Source organism: Vitis riparia, chromosome 14 (genome assembly GCF_004353265.1).
Source record: "Vitis riparia cultivar Riparia Gloire de Montpellier isolate 1030 chromosome 14, EGFV_Vit.rip_1.0, whole genome shotgun sequence".
Lineage (NCBI taxonomy): Eukaryota > Viridiplantae > Streptophyta > Magnoliopsida > Vitales > Vitaceae > Vitis > Vitis riparia.
In genome coordinates, this window is record NC_048444.1 from 6,772,998 (window position 1) to 6,792,326 (window position 19,329).

Here is a 19,329-nt window from a genome sequence, read left to right on the forward strand (position 1 = left end):
AAATAGCATGGACTAGGACCCACATAATAATTAGGTCTAATAGAATAATTGTTTAAAATTTTATACTTAATCTTCACTTTAATAATGAATATTAATGACACTACATCTTCTATGAAAATTATAATAAAGTAATAACTAATAAATACTTTGTTGGCGTACTACTATACCATGCATAATGCTCCCCATGAATTAATATCATAATTCCAATTGGAATTTTCTATCCACCATTGGAATTACATATCTTTGTTCCTTGAGTTACAAATCCACTTTATTTATATGATCAATTGATATATCTATATTCTTTAGGATATGGAAACAGATTGTCAAATAAAGTAACACCCAAAGTGGGGAGAATGGTGATTTTTTAAAAGATTTAATACAAAGTTAAAATTTAAACCTTTATAACTCGATTAAACCCTTTATGAGATTAGGAATGAACAATGAGAATTCAATCACACACAAGAGACAAGGATTTACATGGAAAACCTCAACACTAATTGTGGAGATAAAAAACCACAAGGTCTAATACTCAAATAAAAAATCTAGTATATGAGATCATAATACACAGATTTGCCCGGTTGCTTACCCTACGACTTACTCTCTAGTACCTATATCATGATCCACGTCTACAACAAAGCACCTCGAATGCTCCAATGGATTCGCCTTAGTTCTAAGGAGATGTAGGTCCTCTCAACAACCTAGAATTCAATTGAATGAATTATTGAGAGTTTTTGGGAATGATAGGGCAAGTTAGGTTTTTTCTCAATGGAAGCATCAAACCCTAAAACAAGTTTATGAAGGGTATATAGGTTCAAATACCTAGAGGATAGGAAATGGATTTTTCAAGAAAAAATTAATCTTTAATTTCCAAAATAGTAAATTGATGTAATATGACAAATTTTGGAACGAGCACTGAAGTGGACTTAATCACTACTTGATTCATGCGCTTAAGCGCTTATTTAAGCACTTGAGCAGTGGCTTTAACACTTAAGCGGTGGCTTTAGCGCTTAAGCACTTTGTCCAACGCTTGAGTGCACCTGTTTCTCCAAAAATAAGTTTAAAAAAATTAATTTATCTTAAAATACCTTTATTAATTATGTTCATGATATAATGAAGAAGATCAAAACAATATTGTCATGAACAATGCATCTATTTTTTTTAGATGACAATTAACATTATACAAAATGATGAAGATTTCAAATAATGAATTATGCAAGAATGTCAACATAGATATAATTGACTAAATGGAAAGATGCAATATTGATAAAGCTAGACTCATTGACAAAACAAAGAGTATTTGGACTTGTAGTCCAAACGCCCAAAGGTATTGAGCATGTTGAACATAAATGGACCTGAAGTCTAACAATATAAATGAACCTAAAGTCTAACGCATGAAAATGTAAAAATTATTGGATACCAATTGATTATTATACAAAAGTGTAATTAAGATAAAGAAAAAGTTATAGAATAAGGTTTCCTAAAAAAACCTTGTATCAATTCTCATAATAATTCAGTCATATGATTGATGGTCCTTGAAGGACTTTATATATACTTTATAATTTGTAAGGATCCATAGATGTGTTAAAATCCCCTAAGGATTCAAAATGCATGAAGCAACCAAGTTTTTGAATGATTTAAAATACCTAAAGTAAATAATTCCCTAAAAGATTAAAAAGTATGAAGTAATGATTCTAGCCGTGATGATACACTTGATCAAATTATATCCTTGTATGGATTAAAAATGAGGTTTTAATTATTGCAATCTTGTTGGAACTTTTGAAGAGTCTATAAAACAATTACTTATAGCTAATTTTTAAAAGAAAAACTTAAAATAAAAAGATCTTGGAAAACCACAATTTCCCCCAACTTGCAAATCAAATATTTCCCAAGTGGTGTATTCCAATTAACAAGTGCAAAGAAAGTCCAAAAGTGTTTTCATATGGACAAATAATACTTAATTAGTTCCTCTATGATTGTTCACTTGAAGTAAATAAAGACATGTTGCATCCCAAACAAGAAAATGAAAAAGTGTTTATCCAAAAGTACCATATCTTAGTGCAATGGACACATTGATGCATCTTGCAAGTTGTACACAACCACATATAACATTTTCTATCAATTTACTAATAAGATATAGTTTTACACCAACTTGAAGACATTGGAATGTAATTAAACATGTATTATGGTATCTTTGTCAAACAACTAACACAGGTCTATATTATTTAAAAGAATCAAAATCTCAATTTCTTGGAATATGCAGATGTTAACTAGCGCTCAAACCCTTACAAAGCTCAATCTTAAATGAGGTATGTATCTACCTATGATTGAATAATAATATCATAGAAATCGGGTAAACAAATAGTAGCAACCACATCTTCAAATCATTTAAAGATACAATTAATAAAGCAAGTGGTGAATGTGAATCACTAAGGTCAATGATATAACATCTTTAGGAACTATGTGAACTACCCTCCATCAAAGATAATCCGATTAAGTCACATGAAGATAATGTTGGTTATATTGCACAAAATAAATGATGATTTATAAAAGATAATAGAACTAAGCAATTTTTCCTAAGTTCTTCTATACTCACGAGCTCCAAGAGAACAACAAAGTTGATGTTTAGGAAATCTGTTGATGTTTAGCAAATCTGTTCATGTAATAATCTAACCGGTTCATTTAAAAAAGCATTATCATTGATTACATTAAAAAGTTAATATACAACTTCAAAATATAAAGATTTGGAGATCTATTAGTTGAAGTATTGAAGAAAGCACAATTATGTCTACATAAGGGGAAAAATAGTGATATGCATACTTTTTTTCCTTTTTCTAGGCTTAGTCCCACTAAATTTTACTAGTAAGGTTTTTAATAAGGTAGTCCTAGTTGTCAAATCATTCAAAGAATGCTATATCCTTTTTTTCTTTTACTATAGTTTTTTCTACTAATAAAATGACATTCAATTCTCTATCAGCATTCTATTTATTCTTCTTCCAGTTTCCTCCTTTTTCAATTCATTTATTCTATTTGCTAGTCATATTCAATTATTTCTTGTATATATAATAATTTTTCTATTTATTGTAAATTGAATTTTTTATTCAAATTATACAAATTGTGTTAGTTTAATTTGTTTTAAAGATAAGAGTTATCCAAACTTTTGGAAGTTGAATTAGATTTTATTTCATGTAAGAAATTTAATTTGAATATTGTAACAAAATTAAAGGATAAAAAGAGCAAAAAAGAAAACCAAAAAAATTAATATTATATAATAAAACTTCAGGATGCACTTTTATTGTGACTGTTTTTTTATCCTTATTTGTTCAATTGTTTACAGTACTACCATTCAATAAAAATAAAACAAGAACTAGTCTAAAAGATTCCTCCATATACAAAACCTTAAGGCAAATATTTTTACTTAAGCGTGAATAAAAAATAAAAAATAAAAAATTGGATGAGCAACAAACTTTTAAGATTTTTTTCGATTTACCTTTTCATTTGCATTCTCAATCTCTTCTCCACCCTTTCTCTAGATCTTTGAAGATGGTTGGACCTAAGCAAAGGAAAAATGTTGAAGCTGAGAATAGTTCTCTCAAACAAAGCCACATATGATAGTGCTTTTGCCAAATGGTATGCATTTTTCTCCTTGTTACGTTTATCGGAAAGTTGAGTGTGGTTATAAAGATTTGAAGTTCTTTTTGTTTCTTGTTGACCTTTTTCATTTTTATCCCTTTTATGAGGGTTCGTTGGTAGGAGGTTTTTGGTGTTCCTTTGTTTGGTTGCTAGGAAATATGAGGGTAATGGAAAGTTGGAGTTTCTTCTTTTTTCGACAACTAAATAGAGGGGTTTTTGTTGATTGTTTATTTTAGCTTAAAATGTGGGAATTTTTTTTAAGTGAGGGAGTGAAAATCACAATAAAATGATTTTCCTATAATCGCAATAAATATAGGAAACAAATAATAAGTTTATTAAATTATTATAAGACAATATTTCAATTTAGAGCAAAAAGTTAAATATTAATAAAATTAAAGATATGAAATGAAAAATAATTTATTAATTTATTATAAGACTTAATTTCAATCATTTCTAATTAATACAAATTTCTCTAATATATATTATGTTTTATATTTTATTTCCTTTTAAAATGATTTTTATCTCATCATTATTTATTTGTTTTGTTTCTAGTATTTACAATTAAAAAATTTGATACATTGTCATGATCTTTCTTTTTATAATTAACTCAATAGTATACACTAGATTTTATTTTCTATAAAAGAATTGGAAGAATATAATAAAATTTATATCATTAAATTAAAATTTTAAGTTTCATTATTTTTCAAAGCAATGAATGAAATTGATGCCTATAAAATACTTGATATATATATATACAACTAATTAATGTAATTTACATGATATCTTATCTTCTCTACAAGGAAATAGATATAATCTTAATTATTAATATAATTGTTTAATAAATATAGTCATTTTGAAATAATGCCACAAAATATCTTCAAGCACAATAATAAAGTAGATGAAAATGAATTTTTTTTATTTATAATTGTTATCAAATAAATAAAATCAAATTTGGATATATAAAAAATCATATACGTACATCCTACACTTAAGCCAAGCCTGGCTAGTATTATGATTATTGTTTTTTAGAATCAGACCACACATTGAACTGGAAAAGTTACCGATTCACAATTTATCAATTAGATTAGTGGTTGAACTATGGTCAAATAAATGATATCATAAATATATAATTTATATATTATTAAAATTAAAATTAATTATAAAAATAAAAATGATAAATTCTACAAAAAAAAAAAAAAAAAAATTGATAGCATCTCCTTTATTTTTTAAGTTTTTTCACAATTTTTTTTACTTATAGAAATCAACATATATCATATTTCTAACACAATATAAGATGTTATGCTTTCATAATGTAAATCAACACAATACTTATCAAAACATTACTATCCTATATCCACATACGAACAATAAACTAATAATGATCAAATTATCAAAGAATTGTTAACACACTATCCATAATACAAATATCAACCACAACACTTAAATAGTTACTCAAAATATAACATATCAATATTTGAGTATTCATGAAGAGTTTTTCATATTAATAAATACATACACATAAATATAAATATCATGTCTTCATTCATTTTGAAAATTGGGATATAAAGATTCAAAATGAGCATATGAAACACCAAAGTTTTCCAATTCAACTCCATCTAGAGCCATACTACTATTATCCTCGTCATCTACAAAAATATTAAATAAATATCAACAAGGAATCATTTTTTGAAGAAAAAAAAATAGTTATTATTGAAATTTTATAAGTTTGCATATTCTACTAACCAATGTGAGCAATGGAACTTGAACATTGTACTTCATTTAATGGAATTAACCCTTCATCATATAGAAAATTTTCCATTTTTTCAAGATCTAACTTTTCTGACTTATCCTCATCAACTATCCAAAATTTGGTCTTATCAATGCATGCATAATCAATAGGATCATAACTCTTTTTCTTATTGTAAGATCTAGAAAAAAAAAACATAAAATTATTCATAATTGTCAAGGAAAAAAATTATGTTCAAAACAACTAATTAAGAAAATATTTATATCAATTTTTTAGCCACAATTTGTAATGAATGTATCCAAGATCATTAAGCCTTTGATGTTCCAATCTATTCATTTTCTTGGTATGTATACGTTCAAACATAGTCCAATTCCTCTCACATTCAGAAGATGATGAAGTTTGGTTCAATATTTGAATTGTCAACTTTTGCAAATTTGGTGCACTATATCCATGTAGCCTCCACCATTCATCTAGTTATTATTTTCACATTAAAAATAGGGAAAAAAAAAAACATTAGCAGGTTTAAAAATATAATAATTTATTTTTTTAACTAGTAAATATTAAATGATAACTAATGAAAAATATCAAACACATTAATAAATTATCTTTTACCAGGTTGAAGTACTTCACATAAAGAATAAGCAAGCTCTCTTCCAAAACTTTCCAATTGATTACGGAATAACTTCAATTCATTCATCGTTTTATGTTTGTCTCTCATAACTTTCTAATCAATAACATTCATGACACCTCCAATAACTTTTAGCTTATTACAAAAGTTTTTCTAATCATATTAGAAACATGGATTCAACCAATAAGCTACTACATGAATGCTTTTGTGTAGTTGTTCATCCCAGTGTTACTTTATGATATATGTATAAGACTTGTATAATCTTTTGTTGTAATTAAATAGTTTCTTAATGCACAAATGAACCTTATATATACCTTCATACACATATCCCATCAAAAGCTTCTCATCACAATCAACAATATGCAATAAGCGCACAAGTAAAGTCAAGAGATTCACAACCATTAAACAATCATTCCAAAATTTTTTATCCAAGATAGAAACTGCAACTCTACTTTTATTATCTTTTGAATATCTAGAGTCCATAAAAAACTTGCTAGTCATCAACTATTACAAATTATGTTTATGATCGTAAAGACTCTTTAGTGGAATGAATGTGGTAGCAAAGTAAGTTACACCAAGTCTAAGAATCTCTATCCATCCTTCTCTTTTTCTCAACCAACTTAATAAAGCAACATGATTATACAAAAAAATTGTTACCTTTGATGCACATCTTGCAAGTTCAGCAACATGGTCCAACTTACCAATATCCTTAAAAATTACATTAAGACAATGAGTTGCACAAGGCCATCAATTGATGTGTTTATACTTCTCAAATATTAATCTTCCTATAGCCCCATAATTTGTTGCATTATCAATGACTATATAAACTACATTGCTTGGATCAACCCATTCAATTACCTTGTCAAGTAGTCGAAATAAATTAGTTGCTTCCTTCATAATATCTGAAGCATCAATGGGTTTCACAAATAATATTTCGTGAGGACAATAAATAAGAAAGTTGATGAGTGTTCTTTGTTTGTTATTTGTCCGACCATCACCCATTATTGTATACCCAACTTTTGCCTAAATTTCACGATAAGAGTTCACAAGTAATTGAATTTCCTTCTTAGAATTCTTTAAAAGATTAACTTACAGTTGATGGTATGTTAGACCCTTATATCCAGGACCGATTACAAATATATCATTCAACATTGGATTGAAAAAAAAGGAATTCACAACATTAGTAGGAATGCATGCATCATAAAATAATCTCCCAACGACCATATTTGCACTCTAAATTGCATATTTCCAAGCTAATACACTCTTAATGGAAAGCTGAGCTCCTTGAGTAGTTCTTAGTGCAAAATACTTATCTATTATTGATTTTTCTTTTTTCTTTTTTTCACTACTTGCTATTATAGGATTTCGCATTTCTTAAACCTCTTCTTTATATTCTAACATATCCCCTTTAAATTGTGGCATATTAGGACCATACAAATGTTCGTATTCATAAGCTTTGTGAGCTATTCTCTTAGATTTCACAAACTCCTACAAAGAATTTTCCATTTGAAATCTAACATCAGGAGGAATCGATTTACATGGTCTAATGCCCTTTTTCACTTCAACGAGGTGTTTTTTCATTCTATGAATTCCCCCACCTTTTGCAACTTTTTTGTAATACAAACAACTAAAAGCTTTTTTTCATTTGCATAACTTTTTTCAAAAATAGGCTCTCATGTAAGGTCAATCTTGCCTCTAATTGATTATGAATTTTCAATTGAATATTCGACCAAAGAATGGTTTCATGTTTAATTTCATTTTTCTATCAAATTGTAAACAATATAACAATTATAACCATCAATCAAAAATATGTTATCACTTATCAACGACCACATTGATTTAAAGAATCAACAATTTCAAAAATAAAAAAATTAAAGAATAAAAAATTTATTAAAAAAACAAAGTTATAGAAATTTCTTTGAAAATCATAAATTTACTTTCAAATAAATTTTTTTATTTAAAATCATAATTTTATGTGAAAATCATAAATTATTTGAAAGTCAAAAAATTACTTTCAAATCATAAATTTAGATTAAAATCAAATTTTTAATTTAAAATTAGAAATGTTAAAACTTATTTTATATTTTTTTAAAATATATATATTTAAAGTATGAGGGACAACGTTTTGAAAAATTTATTTAAAATCACAATGTTTGATTGTTTGTCATTAATTTAAAATAAAATCACGAATTTTAAAAATCAAATAGTTAAAAAAGTTACAAATATAAAATTAAAATAAATAATAGTGAAAATAAAGTAAATAAAAATATAAAATATAAAGCAAATGAAGAATATGCAACTTTATTACAATTGTTAGGATAACTGTTGGCGTCGACAACATCCTCGTCGACCAACAGTGTCGACACCAATGGTGGTTGGAACTAGAGTTGGAGTAAAGAAAGGGAAGAAGACACCAACAACAACACATTAGAGTTTTAGTAGTGGGGGTGGTTGAGTTGAGAGAATATATACTAAGGCAAAACAACATCATTTCGATGCCAAATGCATCAAAATGACGTCATTTTGAAGAGATGGAAAAAAAACTTTTGAATCGTTTGGTTTATCAAAAACCGAATGGTTCCTTAGTCCAACTGTCGGTTTCGGCAATTTTCAATCAGTTCAAAGGTTGGCCATCTCAAAGAGAATCAATCGAAATGGTGACCAGCTAGTGATCGGACCAGTCGAACCGATCAGTCTTGGTTCGATTTTTAAAACATTGATTAGGATAAAAGTAGAAAAAAAAAAATTCTAATAAGACAAACATGTTTTATAAAAAGCAATAAATTAAAAAAAATAAATTGGTCTAAGAATATTAAATTTTAAGATAATTTTAAAACTTAAAAGTTTAAAAACAAACCCGTAAACTTTTGAAGTCTAAAGTACCAAAAAAAAAAAATCATACCAAATTTTAACATGAGGAGGAAAAAAAAAGTTGTAAAATGAACTTCCAAATTGATGGATCCTTAATAATTAAGGTCCCAATGAAGCAGACCTTCTCTCTAAAAAAACGTAGAGTGGGAAAATGGACATTAGGGCTTTCTAGTAGCAAAATGTGGAGGAAAAATGGTAACTTGACTATAAATATGATTCTAATAAGGATGGTAGCATTGTCCATGACGATTTAAAGGGCAATATTCATGATTAATCAAGACATGTTTTGGTCATCTTGTTATATTCAAAGAAAATGAAATCCTTAAGTCCTCTGTTTTGCTTCACCATGGCTAGGGTTGGATCCATTGAAAAGAGGGTCTCTAATGAAACCTTTTTTTTCATTAGAAACCTTTTTTTTTTTTGTTCCAATCTGCATTTAGATTAATTGTAGATTGTTGGCTCTTTGATTTCTTGTTTGGGGCTCTCGATGCCGATGTGGGATTGAGAACCATAGATTCTAAATTCTGTGGGAGTAATGTCTCAATTTCTTTTCTTTTTTATGAATATTTCTCTTTGAATGTTGACTTTACTCTTTTAGAGATAGAGTGAAAGTGGAAGAAACTCGAAGCAACATTCAACTTTCAACCACTTCGTTAGGTGGAAGTCTGGATATTTACAAGATTCAAATATGAGCTTGGAATGGATAAGGCATGTTTTAAGTAAGTTATTTTCTTTAAATCTAATTTTGAAAATTTATTTATACATGCTCTACATTATGAATTCATTTATTAGATACCAAGGTTTGAGATTGGAAGATTCAAAGGATATGGGAGTTGAGCTAAGTTTTTTGCCTTGGATTGTTTGTTTATGGGCTTTCATTTAGGCCAATTTTTTGCTTACATTTGTGAATTGGACTGGTGCCATTTGGTCTGGCTTTTTTAAGCTAGCTAGAAATATTATTTCCATAGTAGGTCTTAGACTTGATCCACTTTTGTTTAAGTTGGGTGACAATCACTTGGTAGGGTGGTTGTCTTTGGGTAGGCACAGAGTACATGTGGCCTATTATGTGTTTTCCCCCATTCAATTTAATGCACTTCTGACCTTTGTTTTTTACCGTACATGCTCATTCCTTGCTTATCAAGAGAAGCTATGGATTAAGACAACTCACAACTATCTAATCCTCCACAATTGACTACCTTTCTTTTTTGTGCTTATAAAAATACAAGTTCTTTATTTTGTTTTTTTATTAATTCCAAGCTTTAGGACTGCTACATGTTTGTCTTTACTTTTTCCAGTTGTTACTCCTCTCTTAAAATGGATTTCAAAGTTACCCTTACCCATGGGTCACGAGCCCTTTCTGAGTCTTGTGTCCTCATTCCCAATCCTACCTTAAATTCTAATCTAGAGGACTTACCTTCTATAGATGAAAAAGACTTGACCTACTATGGGTGCTTCTCCAAGCTTTACCTCATATGTAAAGGTCATGAGAGAAAACTTCAAGTGAGTCTTTTTCCATGGATTTAGGCCATAAATTCTTCTTCATTAAATTTTCTACTTTTGAGGACTACTCTAAGGTGTAAGAAGAAAGACATTTTTTTCATCCAAAAACAAGTTATTGTTCTTCAAAGATGGAGAGAATTATTTGATCCTTTTAGTGAGGCCCTTAAGGCAACCATTCTTTGGGCCCAGGTATTTGGTTTTCCTATTAAATTATGGGGAGCCAATACAATTTAAAAAATCATGTCTCAAACCAAAGTGGTTTTAAGAGTCAATCAAAGAAATGAAGAAATCGCTAAAGGCTTGTTTCTAAGGATGTGTCTAGAGGTAGATTTAAGTCAGCCACTTAAATTTGACTTTAGGTACTACAAAAGGTGTGAGATTAAGTGAGCTATAATAGATTATGAGGAAGAGAAGGGGTCCTAGAAAGCTACTTTCATTGTGGTCTTGTTGATCACATGTTTGATGAGTGTCATAAAATGGAGAAAAATACTAACATCAAATTTGAAAAAAATATATATATATAGATTTTAATGATGTAGATGATGAAAATGAAAAAACTTTGGGGAGGAATTCCTCCGTAAGGGAGTCAAAAATTTAGAGTGAAGTCCAACCAAAGAGAAGGACCAAGCCTTTAGGTTCAAAGATTGGTTTTAACCCTATTAAGGGTCACTTCAATTTGGAATGAAACTCTACCCAAGAAGACTCATCTGAGAGTAAGAAATGAGATAACTCGGATGCTACTAATGCTTCTATCATTGAAATTTTGAGGACCATCCCTTCTAGTAGTAATCCCAAAGATGGTGTTATGGATGATAACAATCTTAATCAAGTTAATGACCAATAGGAAAAAGAATGTGAGAAAACTATTAGCAAGCTCAATCCAACTATTAAGGAAATAGTGCTCACTTCCAGCCTTATTTCCATGTCTGAACCATTGTCTCGTGACTCTCCTATGGAAATGAATCCAAATGGTGGAGAGGGTAAGGAGGTTGTAGATAAAGAAAAATTGGTTCCAAAGGATTTTGAAGCTACTACTAATGTAATCAATATGGAAATTGATGGTAGTATACTTGTTTTAGGAAAAAAGAGGAAGAGTAGATGGCTTAAACTCTTCCAAAAAAAATGGAATAAATAAAAAAGTAAGGGAATAAGAAAAAGAAAGAAGATGGGCAAGGAATCCTTGAACCATCCAAGCCTATCCTATAAAGGTTGTGGCTTGGAATGTTAAAGGGGTTGGTCGTCCTGATTTTGTATCTCAAGTTAGGAAGCTATCAAAAAATTTAGCTCCTAATATTTTGTTTTTATCTAAAACTAAAGTTAATACTAATAGAACAATGGATACTTTGCTTAAGCTTGAATTTGATTGCTATGACTTCATTAATCCGATAAGATTTTCAAGAGGATTATGGTTGCAATGGATTTCTAATGTAACCTCTTTGGATATTATTCTGAAAAATGATAGGATGTTTCATTACATGGCTTATTTCTCTAATCTTAACATTAACTATTTTTTTACATTCTTGTATGAATATCCTCAACATTTCAAACAAAAAAAAAAGATTTAGGATATTTTACTTAATATTAAAAATTATATTATTCCTTGGGTTATTGTTGGAGATTTTAATGAAATTTTGTATCCCCATAAAAAAAAAATTAGGAGAACCAATGGCAACTTCTCTAGAATGCAAAATTTTACAAAATTTATTGATAATTGTCATTTGCTTGAATTGGAACAATTATGGTTTACTTTATATTTGGTTTAATAAGAGAAGAGATTCCTCATCCATTTTTGAAAAGTTGAATAGAGTTCTTATAAATGATCAATGGTTTTATTCATTTAAGAATGCAAGAGTTGAAAATCCTCCCATCATTGGTTCTAATCATGGACCTATTGTCTTACACCTAGATAAAAGAGATATAGAGATAAAAGGTATATGGTGACATTTATAACGAGTCACCATAAACATAGGGTGTCACTACAACATAGCGTCACCTTCTCCACTGACACCATAGAGGGTACCAATTGGTGACGTATTTGGAAGTGACACCAAAGTAGATAAATGGTGACCCATTCGGAAGTGACACCATATATTTCTAGTGATGATAGGGTGTCGCATTAAATACATCATCTTTGAGTTATGATGTCATATTAAATGCATCACCTTTGAGTAATGGTGTCACATCATTGTAAATTATTGTGGAAGATATGATTGCTTTTAGTTATAGATTTTTGTAGTGCTTATGAATTAATAAGTAAGATTAACCTGTTTATATTTTGTCCATAAATATAATAATCATATTATATTTAACTCATTTTTCTGTAATGTTTCTGGAATAACTCATAATACATTTATCATCTAATAATATTTGTATATCAAATGTTCACAAAAAGATAGTACATCCAACATATCAAACCCATCAAAACTAAAAAAAGAAGAGTGAATACATACCAAAACATGATTTAGAAATGTTAAAGATCCCAAGATTCATGTATACCTCCATTTCATAAGCATAAAACCGGCTAACTATAAAATGACATAAAAGTCCCATCTAAAAATCTAAATTTCTCAGTACTAATTAAAGTAACATTTATGTCCTACAACGTATGACATAAGAGTTGCATTTAAAAACCCAAAATCTTGTTGCCTTCTTCTTTCTTTTTATTCTCCATTCCACCATCCCAAAAGTGTATACCTGCATTTCATAGTTTAATGAGTTTTATAGATTTTTATTGAAGAAAATAAACATGGATCGATGTTATCATAAATGAACAAATCTAAGAACTATTTTTTTTCTTTTTTTTTTTCAAATAGAAACATTATTCAAAGAACCTATGGAAAAATTCATGTAGTAGCTAAAGGACTCACCATGCATGGTGATCATGATGCATCAACATGATTCATGATTAGTTGTAGCACAAAAGTAGCCCATTCTCCTCTAATTTCATCGAATTCTACTTGAGAATATGTTTTTTTATCACCAAACTGAAATCAAGTAAGAAAATAACATTAAAATGCATAACATTTGGAAGCCTAAAACTATGTACAATTCATTAAATTTGTAATACCTTTGAAGTAATAATTGTAGGATCAAAAATGATCTCTTTTATGAATCTCATAACAAAGTAGCCACATTCGAATCCTCCTTCTTGTCTTGGACACTAATCGATCAATTATAAAATAACATTAGTACTCATATATATAAATGGTGCAAATGCATAAGCTAATGTGTAAAGAAAATTTTTTGGATGTCACCTGCACTAGTTGCCAAGATGGCTCCCTCTTGGATGTTTTCTTTGCAGATATTCGAAGAGCCCTATGTAAATAAGTTCAATGGGTATATTTTTAAAATAGGTAAATGTTATATGTTTTAACATATATATAAATAATAAATAATATGTGTTTGAGATGAATGTATTTAAAAAAACAAAATAATACTATGGAAAATAATAGGAAGAACTTACATGTTTACGATATCCTTTAAGTCCTCACATGGTTTGTGATGCATAGGGTCAAGATAGTGGACTATCATTTTCCTTGGCTCAATCACTACCAAGACCCAATGAAAGCTAAAACATTAAAAACAAAAGTAGCATCTAATTAGAAATATAATTCAATCATAAAACCTCAAATTAAAGTATAATATTTGTCACTTACTCGGGGTTGTAGGGTATGAAAACATATTTAGCATCTTGGCACTCCATTAAGCGTTTTGACAACAATTGTGCTCTTTTCTCTGTTTGAGGAGTACTAAGGCCTGCTCGTGATATTGTAAAAGGATTAACAAATATAAATTGTGATTCCTTTTTGGCAATATGTAGTTGATCATGCATGTGCCTATTATTGTATCAAAACACCAAAAGAAAATTATCATTAGTCATATCCAATCTCCTTCAACATGGGCAACTCATATTTAAAAAAGAAAAACAAATGAAAATAAAAGGAGCACACCATAAATAGAAGGAGATGCAGTTTGATGACACCTCTAAAGATGAAATAATGTATTCACAATCCTCTCTAGATATATATGTTTGAAATTCGACACCAAATAGTGAAATGGGGAGCTGTATTGGGTATGTCTTGTCATTACCAAGACAACCATCCACAAATTTCTGAAAATTTTTAATGACCGAATGATTTTGAGGCTTAGATTTTCGAATAATTGGTGTCTTCACTATCTTCTTCTTTCCTTTATCCAACACCTATGAAAAAGGAAGGAATGTTAGATATATATACTCCTAAACAATAAAATACCAAGTTACAATCAAATTTACTATAGGCATAAAATGACATACCTGAGGATGTTCAGTTTCAAGTATGACAAGGCTTGTTGGCCAATCAAGCTCAAAGCCAATAGCATCCCCAACATTGATAATCTCATATGGATTTGAAAATGGGAGTCTAGCATCTGGCTTGTGTGCAACATTTATTACAACCAACCTATTCGATCCTTTTTCTTCTATTAGTGTACCAGTTGCAACAACATTTCCTTTTCTTTCCACTGCTAATTTACATGTAATTACCTTCAATATAAAAAATAATATCATTTACATAGGCTTTATATCACTTATATTAATCTTGTATTATTAGTAAGTAAATGCATACCTTGTGTTTCAGTGGTGGTTCTGGTGGTTGGGGCTCTTCTATCATTTTAAACATTGGTTTTTCTGCTACAATTGGTTGTAAAACAAGTTGTTGTCTCATGTTATTACTACCCATATCAGAATGGGGTGTGGGGGGAGACATAACTTGTCTTGTTGCAGCATCTTCCATTCCTTTCGTACCATTTCCCATATTTCTTCTTTGAATTTTTTCATGTCATCAGATGGTTGATGAAAGTATGAGCTAGGCCTAACCAAACGGTCTTGACCTACCACACGTCCTGGATGATCAGGCTTACCCAATGCCTGACCTAATATGTCATTTGGACCAGGTGGAGGTAGTCCAGTCTCCTTAGCATTTTCTAGTAATTCATCCTACAACAAAAAATATATTAGTAATAATTTGATGAAGATGATGTACATATCAATCAAAGACAACCAATTCGAGGTAGCTAGAAAATGAATTGTTTTAATACAAAGGATAATAGACAAATTGGTGTATAACATAACTACTCATAAAAATGATAGCATTAAGCCTCTTGCCTATTAACACCTAACAATATCATCACAAACCATAGTCACATAGACATACTAACACTATAGGCTTTAAAAGGCATAAATATGCTAACTTACTATCATGTTAATCACTGGTTCTGTAATCTTATTAAACTTTCCTTTCTTCTCACGTGCTTTCTTCCATAAAACACTTCTATCAACCCTACCAATACTCCCTTCTTCTTGTAGCTATAAAAATTTTAACAATAAAACTCATTAGTTCAATATGATCAAGTTAATAAATGACATTTAAAAATTGGAATAATTTTCCTATAAACAAAATATATACTTCATTTTTTTACCGATATTGATAACTTACTATATCCTGCTCAAAACGTGCATATCCCTTTCTTCCAAGATAATGATTGTAAATGTGTTTATCTCTTCTCGATTTCTGAACCTTGCGATATTCCTAGAAAATATAGACACAAAATTAGTACATGGTGAAACTATGTAAATGTAAAAATTGAAGATGTATTAAAAATAATGCTTAACATTAAAGTGTTCAGAAAGTCTATCTTTAACAAATTGTCTCCAATGATCCTCTTGTATGAATGGGTAGATAGGAGGTGGCTTTTTCAGCTTTTCTGGGTCATTCTTGAAAGGCAATATATATTTCTTTGTCAACTTGTACTTAAAGGTTCGAAACCTGATGCCCATTAGTAGGAAACAATTCCTCTTGGAATTTTGATTCACATTAAAGCTTGTCTACAAAATAGCAACCCATGTTAGCTCATGTTAATGAATGTATACAATAATTATATATGAAAGCTATAGATAGACTTACCGTGATCAAATCCCATAACTTCTCCTTAGTCTCTTTAGGGACTTTCCTCCAACTCTCAACAATTATTGGCACATGGGTTCTAGTTATTGTACCAAGATAGCTACTTAGTTCAACTGAATTTTCCCCAATGTGACTACCAAGGCTATTGTATTCAATCTTGAGCTTTATCCCTTTACTTCGATTTTTTGCAATCTCTGGTTTCAATGTACTACCTCTATGCTTTACTTTTGGCATTTCCTCTTCTTCTGGATCCATATTTGTGTGGAAGATATCAAGTAAATGTGCAAACTAGTACTTCACCAACAAACCTGTAAAATGACTCAAAAGCAAGATTAGTATATCCTTGCATATATTTCCTAGAATTAAATTGGTCATTCACAAATATAGTTTTTGAAATTTTCTTTCAAAGTTTGTCTTGTTTTTTGATTTCTTATCAATAATGAAGAATTTATTTGTGAGGATAATAATAAAATAAATTAGTGCATATATAGTTTCAATTATTATTTATAGGTTTAATGAAAAAGAAATTTAGGAATGAGAGTTTCAAGTTATGTGAGCATAAAATCAAAACATGATGATAAAAAATAATATAAATCTAGTTCCATGGACAACAAAAAAGATAGTTAAATGAAGATTGAAGGGGTACCTTTGAATAACATATGTTTATGATGCATGAAAGAAATTTAGGCTAAGCTAATGTGCAACTCATGAAAACTAATAAGTGAAATGCCTTATTATATCTCATGTCAAGGGTACAATATATTATTTAATTATTTTCAATCCATATGCCCTCACAGTCTTCTCTCATGTATCTTGCATCTGATTCATCCATAACATCAAATGATTCAACTTCTGGCATTGAACTTATAAAGGGGTGATGTTCCATGCAATTATCGGTGAAGTCATCCAGTCCTTCCATGTTGTTGAAATCTTTTGGAGGAATTGAGAGAACTATTGACCATTTGGGATCAAGTTGGTCTTCAACATAGAAGACTTGCTTGGCTTGTGATGCTAAAATAAATGGATCCGATTTGTGACCAATTTTGGAGAAGTCAACTAATGTGAACCCGAGTTCATCCACTTTTATACCATTCTTGTTGTCAACCCAATCACACTTGAAAATTGGAATTTGAACATGTTGTAATCAAGATCCCATATCTCATTAATGACCCCATAAAAGCAAAGTTCACCAAAAACTGGGTTCTTATCCTTAGAACTGGCAATTTGCATAGTCCCTGCTAAAATGCTAACACCACTATTTTGGGTGACGCATGTCATATCGCGTTCCTTAGTATGGTAACGACACCCATTAATGATGTATCCAGGATATTTGACCACCTGGTGAGTAGGGCCATGTGCTAACCACCTAAGCGTGTTGGGAATATCTTGCCCGTTATGGATAGCCTCTTCAACCTGTGTGTAATCAAAACATAATTGGAAACTTGTGGTGTTTTCAACATATTAAAATAATTTCTGAAAACTAAGAGATTACCTTTCCTTTAAGCCAATATGTAAAACAACGCATATGTTCTTCTTGCAACCAAATTTGTCTCTTAGATTGTCGAGGGTATTGAGACTTCAACCAATTCATGTGTTCCCTATAACGTTATAGACAAGGAATGCAAACTTAGGATTTCATCATTATGTTATGAAATTATAAAGAAATAAAGGTATATTTTTCTTACTCAATGTATGGTTGGACAATAGTTGTATTCTCTAACACATAATGATGTGCTTGTAACCACGATTTATGATCAATGTTGGTAGAACGACCACCAGTTATAGGTCTACCAAATTTGTAGTCATAATTGTTACTTTTTGGAATTCCAATTGCATGAGTCCCTGATAAATATTCAGTACAAAATTCGACAGCTTCCTCTGCTAAATAGCACTCAGCAATGCATCCTTCAGGCCGATTATGATTGCGAACATATCCTTTAAGAACTTTCATATACCTCTCAAATGGGTACATCCACCTAAAGTAAATTGGACCACATAGTCGCACCTCCCTTATCAAATGCACTGTTAGATGAAGCATAATATCAAAAAATGAAGGTGGAAAATACTTTTCAAGTAAGCACAACGTGACCACTAACTCATTATGTACTTCATTCAATTTTGGCACATCAACCACTTTTGTACATAATTTATTGAAGAAGATACACAATCTTGATATAGTATATCTCACATGCTTTGGCAAAACAGAACGTAATGCCACTGGCAACAGTTGTTGCATAAGTGCATGGTAGTCATGAGATTTTAGACCAAACAACTTCAAATCCTCTAAGGAGACAAGATTTCTAAAATTTGAGCAATACCCCTCAGGGACCTTCAAATTAGACAACGTTTGACAAACTAATTTTTTCTCATTTCTGGATAGTGAAAAACATGCAGGGGGAAGGTACGTCTTTTTCAAGTCAACTCTTGGGAAAAGTTCAGACCTTAAACCCATTTCAACTAGGTCAAGTCGAGCATTAAGTCCATCCTTTGTTTTCCCTGGGATGTTAAACAAAGTACCAATAATACTCTCACAGACATTCTTTTCGATGTGCATAACATCCAAGTTGTGACGGACATGAAGATATTTCCAATATTCTAACTCAAAAAATATGGACTTTTTTTTCCAACAATTTGTGTTCACATCAGATTCAAGAGATTTTATCTTCATTTTTCCCCAAGAAATAGGAATGAGATCAACTTTTTCAAGTATTTCTTCCCCACTCAAAATTTTAGGAGGAATCCTAAAATCTTGTTCACCATTGAATGCCTTCTTTTGTCTCCGATAGGGATGGTTACATGGAAGAAATCGTCGGTGACCCATATACGAGTTTTTCCTACCATGCTTTAATCTTTTGGAATATGTTCCTTCTCCACATATTGGACATGCATAATATCCTTTCACAGTGCAACCAGCTAAGTTTCCATATGCAGGAAAATCATTGATTGTCCATAAAAGGATGGCCTTTAAAGTAAAAACCTCACGCAAGTGTGCATCATAAGTCTCAACTCCT